We start from the raw sequence: 8748 nt of genomic DNA, 5'->3' as shown, positions 1-8748 counted from the left end.
CCTTAGAATAAAATCAATTCATCATCATTGTACAGCATTGAGCATCCAGCCAAGAGTGGGTATTGTGAAAATTTAATGATTTCTTGCCCAATTTAATTTCTAAACACATTTAACTAACTAAAACTATCAATTTAACTAAAAATCAAAACCTAAAAATTCCAAAATCTCTCCCCTAGAATTTCATCCAGCCCTTGATATCACTTTTTGATCTCTCTCCTCAAGCATGCTTAATGGAAATAAAGGCATATGAAAGGTAGAAATCAAGCTAAAATCGAAAAATCTTACCGTTAGACGCGTAAACAAGCAAAAAACGCGAATTCCCCTTTGAATTTTCTTGTTTCTCTTTGGTTTTTCTTTTTTTTCCTTTCCTCTCTATTTCCTCTCTTGTTCTTCCTTATGGCTGGCCATCACTTAAAATGGGGTTTAAATGGGCTGACTTTTCATTAAAATAATATTAAACCATTAAAAAATGTCATGTGTCACTTTCGTATTGGTTCGTTTTTAAAATTTCATCCATTTGTTTCCAAATTTTCACCATACACTTTTCCCACATATTCATAGCTTAGATAAAATTCTCAGACTTATCCAAAGTCTTGGTGGAGTAATTTTTGAAATTTACACTTTTGCCCCCGTAAAAGTCAAAAATTACATTTTTGCCCCAAAAACTGAAAAATTGCCCATAGACATATTTTTCATCCCTTATACTCATACCATTCTCCAATTTGTCAAATTTGATCTAAATTCTCTCAAAATCTCAAATTTTGTCCGTGAGTGGAAAAATTACGATTTTGCCCATAAACATCAAAATTTTCAATTTTTCCCCAAATGAACCCTCGAACTCTGAACAATCATTTTTAGTCATTCCTTGACTATAAAATGTTAAATTTCATCCTACGATTCTTATTTGAACTAGTTCGAGGTTAAATCAATTCAAGTGTACCGTTAGGTATAATACCGGGTTTCGTCTATTTTTAGGGACTTTCCTAGCATAATAACATGCTACTCAATGCATGTATGTTATGACATGTATTTATAGGGTCGGGTTTTACACATGAGACAGTAAATTAGTTTTCCCATAAGCTGTAGGTACCTTTCTCTGTTTGTGGGTATCTGGTTGGAGTGTTCTCTCAATCCATGGTTTTGAACTATTTGTGTATTTGCAGGCTTACATTCAAGCATTCCCATTTCACCTAGCAAATCAAGTATATATTTTCTTTGTGAAAGAAAAATGCCTTGACTTGATCGAACTACTTCGATTCCTAGAAAGTATTTTAGTCTTTTAAGGTTTTTCATTTCAAATTCAATTGCTAGATGTTTCTGCAAGTTAGAGAACTCTTTGCTATTCCCTGTAATTATCATATCATCAACATAAATTATTAGAGCTTTTACCATCCCTCTTCGATGCTTTAAAAACAGGGTATGATTTGAATTGTTGTGTTTATAATCATGCTTCCTCATAGCCAAACTAAATCGTCTAAACCACACTCTTGATGATTGTTTTAATCCATACAGTGTCTTCTACAGTTCGCATATGACTTCAGTTTATGAGGTAGTAAAGCCTAGTGGAATGTCCATGTATACTTCTTCTACAAGATTCCCATGAAGAAATGTATTTTTTACATCGAATTATGTAATAGCCAATCTATGTTTGCAGCGAGAGACAACGATACTTTGACCATATTTAACATTGCTACAAGTGAAAACGTCTCCTGATAGTCTATGCCATATGGTTGGGTATATCCTTTTGTTGCAAGTCTCGCCTTGTACCGATCTATTAACCCATCCATCTTATGTTTAATGGAGCACACCATTTACATCTTACTGCTTTATTTCTTTTAGGCATCGACATAAGCTTCCATATATCATTCTTCGATAAAGCTATCATCTATTTAGTTGTTGCTTGGATCCCTTTTGGGTCATTTAAGGCCTCTTGTATTGTAGTTGGAATATACTCAGAAGATAACTTGAGCACAAAGGCTTTGAGGGGTTGTGATAGTCTTTAGGTACAAACGTGGTTAGCAATAAGATATTTCATCTTCCTTTCTTCATGGTCTAGTGAGTAACAATTTCTTGGCTTACCATGACTATGTGTGAAAGGTAATTTATAGCCAACAAAATCATTCATAATATTATAGGGAGAGGAGTTTAGAGATTGTACCTCAAGAGTATTCTTAAGAGAGTGGTCGTTTGGTACTAAAGTGTGAGGGATGGGCTATTCTTATTCACTCATTGTCTTGCCATCATCATTCTCTTCTTCCAATCCCGTCGTTACCATCATCGGTTCCATAACTAGATCACCTTAAGTTTCTTTACACCTTGGATGAGTCTCAATTGGAGTAGAAGGTAGCAGGTAATCTCCAACAAACTTAGTCATGCCGTCAGTTTCATTTATTTCCATGTTTGTATCTTTAGAGCTTGGCTAGTTTTCCTAATTATTCTCATTCTCCTATTCATCAAGCAACTCCCTTTGAAGAGAAAAATGAGAGTCTGGTTTTGGAAAGAAAGTTTTAGATTCAAGAAAGGTGACATCCATTGTAATATAAAGGCATTTGTAGTGGGATCATAGCATCGATAGCTTTTTTTGTGCTATGTAGCCCAAAAAATGAAATGGACAGTGCGTGGATCAACTTTAGTTCACTGATTTTTGTGAAGATGAATGTAGGCTACACATCCAAATATTCGAGGCTGGAGGATCAAGACAAAAAACAATGGTACATGATGAGCAAGAGCCTGTAATGAAGATCCACAGTTCAAGACTTGAGATGGCATTCGATTCAACAAGTAAACAATGGAAAAAACTTCATCTATTTAGCTTGTTAGCTTATATGAGCAATTGGGGGCATGTACAAAATTCTTTATATATATTTTGTATCGTGTACTACAAAGGTTATGAATGAAAGCGTACACACTATTAATGTTGAGAAGTCCATAATTGTGTGTCTATGATTATACATGAATGTTTATGATTATTTTGATTAATATTATAACCATTTATGATGATAATGTTGGCAATTGAGCCATATGTGTTGATTAAAGAATGTATGATTGAGGTAAGGAGGCTTACTAGGGTCTAGTGGTCCATACCCATGTAAATCCTAGTGTCGGTCATGATCCCTTAAAAAATGGGATGTGAAAAAGCTGGTATCAAAGCTCTATGTTCATCAAGTCCTAGGTTTTCATTGATTGTCAAGTGACACATAGAGGTTGTATGTAGAAATCTTGTTCTTGTTTTGTGTACTCGAGCACAAATCAAAAACGGGAGACCCGCATATAATTCCTTATCTATTTACCCAAGTCATGATATGAGTTATGTCTAGGTTACTGTGAGTGTAGAACTGACTATGACAATACATGATTACTCTTATCTAGGTGAGAAATGTTGCCTAGGACACGAGCCGGTATGAGAGGCACGGTAAAGCCAAATGCTTTTGCTAATCCTAATGATAGACTACATACGCCTACTGCTGGAGGTCGTGGTAGATGCAGCAGGGTTGTAAGTATGGGGAGGACGAATACCCCCATCAATGCACAAACAGAGGGTCAAGGTTCTGAGATAAAAGTTGAAAGATAAGCTCTCAAGGTTGTAACACCCCTAGTAAAGGTAGTGACCTTAAAGGATATAGCCACTGGTTTATAAAAAGTCAGTTAGATTATGGAGTTACTTGCTTAAGAGATATTAAATTAGAGGAGACAGGGCAAGGGCCACCCCAGCCTTCCCCGGTTCACAAAGTTAGGGTGACCATTAACAGTCTAAGATTGTTAGAGTTGTTATTAAGGTTCCGCTGTTGGATTTTATCAAGTTAAAACCTTCTTCATTCTTTGGGTGAGATGAATCACAAGATGCACAAGAGTTTTGGATGACATAGGAGCTATATGTAATGCCTTGAGTTACTAAAGCACTAGATCAATAGAGTTTGCTATGTTCAGACTTAGCAAGGTAGCTTGATAGTGGTATGATCTGCTGCGTAGAGATAGGGCGATAGATGCTAGTTCAATGACATAAAACGAACTTGGTGCCACTTTTTTAAAGCGTTTCCTACTATCTAGCCTGCGGAGGCCAAGGCACGTAAGTTTGAGACTTCAGTACTTGCACCAGGCATGTCAGTGGCCGAGTGTAGTGTATGTTTTATTGAGTTGGCTAGATATGTGTCATACTTGACAGTCACAGAGGAGATACAAGCTTAAAGGTTTGTGAGTGGATTAATACGCCCATTATATTGTTGGAATGAGCCCTACAGCCAATTGGGATTGGTTGAGGCTTGATTCCAATCATGCAATAGTATCATTCATATCGAATGATTAGAGGTTTTCTTTTATCAATAAGACATCAATTATAATTAGTTATAAGTCTAATTGGATGAAGTCAGANTGTTGGAATGAGCCCTACAGCCAATTGGGATTGGTTGAGGCTTGATTCCAATCATGCAATAGTATCATTCATGTTGAATGATTAGAGGTTTTCCTTCATCAATAAGATATTAATTATAATGAGTTATAAGTCTAATTGGATGAAGTCCATGAGATTAATATGCCTTGCAAGGAAACTGTAATGGGTTGCAATTATGAGATTCTTATGCATCAAAGCATAATCTCAAAATGTTCCTCGTCAATGTATCATTGAGACTGGACATCAATGATGCTTAGAGACTGGTATATTTTATGTTTCTTACTTTGGAAGTAAGCAATCGATCTCATAGATTGAAGTATAGAGATACTTGCAACTAGAATATAGGTGCTTGCCTAGGAGAGCAAGTTCACTGAACATGAGCCGCCATGAGAAGTGCATTTGGTAATACACTCTAGTGTCTATGCAACACTTTTCATGTGTCAGTTGTGTAAATACTCCCTAGACTTGAGACACTAGATTGTCTTATGTGTGGAGTGCTATGCTTTGATTTCATCCTTATGGGTGCCTAACCAAGGAGGCCAAAACAGGATGCTTTTGGGTATAGTATGAAGCATGTGAAGGCAAATGAGTGGTCAAGATAAGAATCATCACCTCAAGTGTTTTAGAAGACATATCCTATCAGTTCTTGGTTAACATTAGCTTATTGAAGTCCTTGGCCAAGACAACATGGAGATTATGAAAAAGGTTTCATAACTCTCTATAAAGTTAATGCTATAATTGCAGGAACAAATATGGAGGTCAACAAGAGTAGACATTATACCAAGCTCTTATCATCTTCGGGATATATGATGAGGGAATGAATTACACTGATAGATTGTACACTGAAAGGTTGCCAAAGAACCCTTTGACTCTCCCAACAATTGGGTGGCCATGATGTATTGCTAGATGCCAATCTTGGTCTATGGAATTGATTATAAATTAATTGATTGAAATTTAATTAATCAATTAAGTCATTACTCAATTCCATTGCCAACATGCTCGGAACCTAATGGGTTACACACAATGATTGCATTTGAATTAAATTGAGAGACTGACGATTTTAGTTAGACTTAAATCACATGCTAGGTAATTAACTTCTATAAACTTAATTAAAAGATTTTAATTAAATTTTGAGAATAATTATAAATAGTTATAATTATAAGGCCTTGATTGCAAAATATAAAGGAAATTAATTTTAATTTTAATTTCCAAGGACTTAATTAAAAGAGTTTAATTAAGTAATGGGCCCAAAATTATAATGTGTTATAATATTGAGGGCTTAATTGGAAAATTGAAGTTATTTTAAACTAACTATATAAGTTACCTTTTAACTATTTTCCATATGAGAGTTTTTCACAATTAAAGAAAACGTAGTTTTTGTCAGAAAAAGAAAAACGTTTTCTTTCATTGCCACCACTCCTTTTGTGTGAAAGAGAAAATTGCTTATGAAGCAATTTTCAAGAGAGGTTTGGCTAAGATTGTGAAAAAGAAGAAAAGGACAATTGTTGTCCTCTTTGCTAGCACAAAGTATTGTTAAAAACTTCGTCATTTGTTGAAGGTTCAAGTGCAATCGTGTGTACTACCATTGGAGGCCAAGCACTTGATTGGCTAGGGTTTTTGCTCCTTGTGGTGTTCATGGGATTGCTTTGAAAAGTGCCATTGTGATTACGAAATTACTTTGCAAGGTAACTTTCTAAACAATAATTTATTTTGTGCTTTTATGTGTTAAATATCACCAAGGTGATCCATGGGTGGAGGCATATTTTTGTTGTTTAGTTATAAAGTTTTAATTTTCTTTTCGTTGCGTATTTTGAGCATGCCATCCATAGCCAAACCCATAAGTGGTATCAGAGCCTTCTTGTCAGTTAAAATTCCACTACCCAAGTATATGTATCGAAAAGACAGTATATTAGCAAGCAGAGTATCGATCCTACAGAGAATTGATTTAAAATTTTACTAAGTACTAAAATTAGAACAATTTAATCTTATCCAAACACTCAAAATTAATTGATCAACTAAACTAATTAACTAAAATTTAAACCAACAAGAAAATCAAAATAACAATAACTTGAAAAGATATCAAATCAAACAAGCCTAGGATTACAATATCCCTCACACTTCATCTAAATCTTACCTCTATTCCTTTACTTATTTCAATGGGTTGAATTGCTAACCTAGAGTCTTCAATTATTTATAAGGGTCTCCCGACTCATCTTATAAAAATATCTATTTTAACCAAAACACTATATCCCTATGTGAATTGAAATTAAAACAGACTCATTAAGTTCAGGCTCTAATCTGGCTACATATGGCCTATAGGTATATTCCTATCCTATACGCAAATCAATTAATATGATCATATGCTATCCCAATTTTAGTCTACTTTAAACTCCCTTTCCCAAGTTTGTTTAGGTTCTTAGATCGATTTAATTGGTGGCCAAGCAATTAAAAGCATTAAGAACAAATTGGAATAAACAATTCAAATCCCACTAAAAATAAGTAAGAAAGAGATTAAAAACTTAAATTACATGTGAGTTCAATTGCAATCCTAGAAAAAGAAAATTAGCTACTCATAATTGAAAAATAAAATAACATTGTATAAAATTCAACCATTGAAAGTAACAAGAAAAATAAAAGCCAAGGAAGAAAACAAAACAATATTTGCCGCCTTGATCTCCAAGTTTCAACCTCAACTTCTAGGTTCTTGAATCTCTAAAGGTTGCCTCCTTTAATGTTGTTAAACATATCCTATTTATACTAATAAGCTTAACCTAAAGTTCCTTAAGCTGACCTAGGGTTTAATTGGGCTTAAAAGTGTAATCAGAGGCCCAAAAATCAATTATCAGTTTTTCCAAATTTCCATTCCCTGCACAGTACATTCAGCCATTTTCCGACGCAAATTTCTCTATTTTTGAAGCCGAACTGGGAAAAGTAGTCTTTATAAAAGTTGTAGCTCTGTCTCTTATCTTTCGAATGGTCCAAGAATCGCATCATTTTGAATTCTGTAGCTCGAGAGATGGCCAAAATACTGAAGTATATGAGAGTAGATTTTGGGTCTTTCAACACCTTACTTTCCAAAATTAAGCCCAATCACTTTTAATCCTACAAAAAATATAAAAACTAATAAATAATAACCAAATTGAAAGGAATAACATAAAATTAAAATAACTCACTAAAAAAATAAACTAATTATAAAAACAACTAAAAATAATTAAATTATAATTGAAAATTAAGGACTTAGCTAATATTTAATAACAAAATTAGAATAAAATAATTCTATTAAATAGAATTATCACACCCCCAAACTTAAGATTTTGCTAATCCTCGAGCAAAAGAAAATCACAAAAAAAAAAAACCTGAACATAAAAATCCTTGAACAAGAGATAGAAATACCAATTCATGATTTCCCAAATTTTCCTCAGAAATTAACTCTAATTCCAACTNTAAAATAATTCTATAAAATAGAATTATCACACCCCCAAACTTAAGATTTTGCTAGTCTTTGAGCAAAAGAAAATCACTTGAACAAGAGATAGAAATACCAATTCATGATTTCCCAAATTTTCCTCAGAAATTAACTCTAATTCCAACTTAAGGTAACATACAGCTAATCCTTAAATTCATGCATCAATTCAAGTGAAAACTTACTTTTTGAATGGACTTCTGTGTGTGTGTGAATGCTCTCTTACAAAGAATATCATGCAATTCAGATTAATTTATGTCAAATCTAAGCATAGATTAGTACTAGGATCCCATAAGTTTGCTTTTCATCTCCCTCTCCACTAATGTAGATTAACACTTATTCAAAGATCAATAGGTCTTTATCAAGCTTGTAATGTAAGGCTAGGGTCAAGGTATGATAAAAGAGAAATTTAGGCTCAAATTCACCTTAAGCACTTAATCAATCTAGGACACATAAAGAGCTCATTTTTTTTTTGTATAGCACCCCCAAACTTGAATTAAACTTTCCTTTGTACCACACATTTTATTTCTCTTCTTTTCTTTTTTCAACCCCAAACTTATTTTTGACAATTATAAACAAGGGGTAATTTTGCTAAGAACCATCACTTTTTTTTTTCTTTCACTTTTCTCCCTCAGTTTATCTTTAAGCTTAAACCATTCCTTAGAAAGATTAAAATACTTAGAGAGTGAAAGGTTCAAATTATTGGATTTAAATTGTGATACCTCGACCTTTATAGACTTGTAACTAGGTGTAGACGCGATAACACGGGCCAAGGATAATTACATCATTTCCTTAGTGAGCCCCTAAAAGTAGGCTTTCAAACAATATTAAGGCCTAAGTCATAAATGAATGATGAAAATAAGGGTAAAATGACGAAGAAAATAAAAATAATGATGAT

Source organism: Theobroma cacao, chromosome 1, assembly GCF_000208745.1.
Source record: "Theobroma cacao cultivar B97-61/B2 chromosome 1, Criollo_cocoa_genome_V2, whole genome shotgun sequence".
NCBI lineage: Eukaryota > Viridiplantae > Streptophyta > Magnoliopsida > Malvales > Malvaceae > Theobroma > Theobroma cacao.
The sequence above is the reverse complement of the archived record's forward strand: the minus strand, read 5'-3'. Positions refer to the sequence as shown.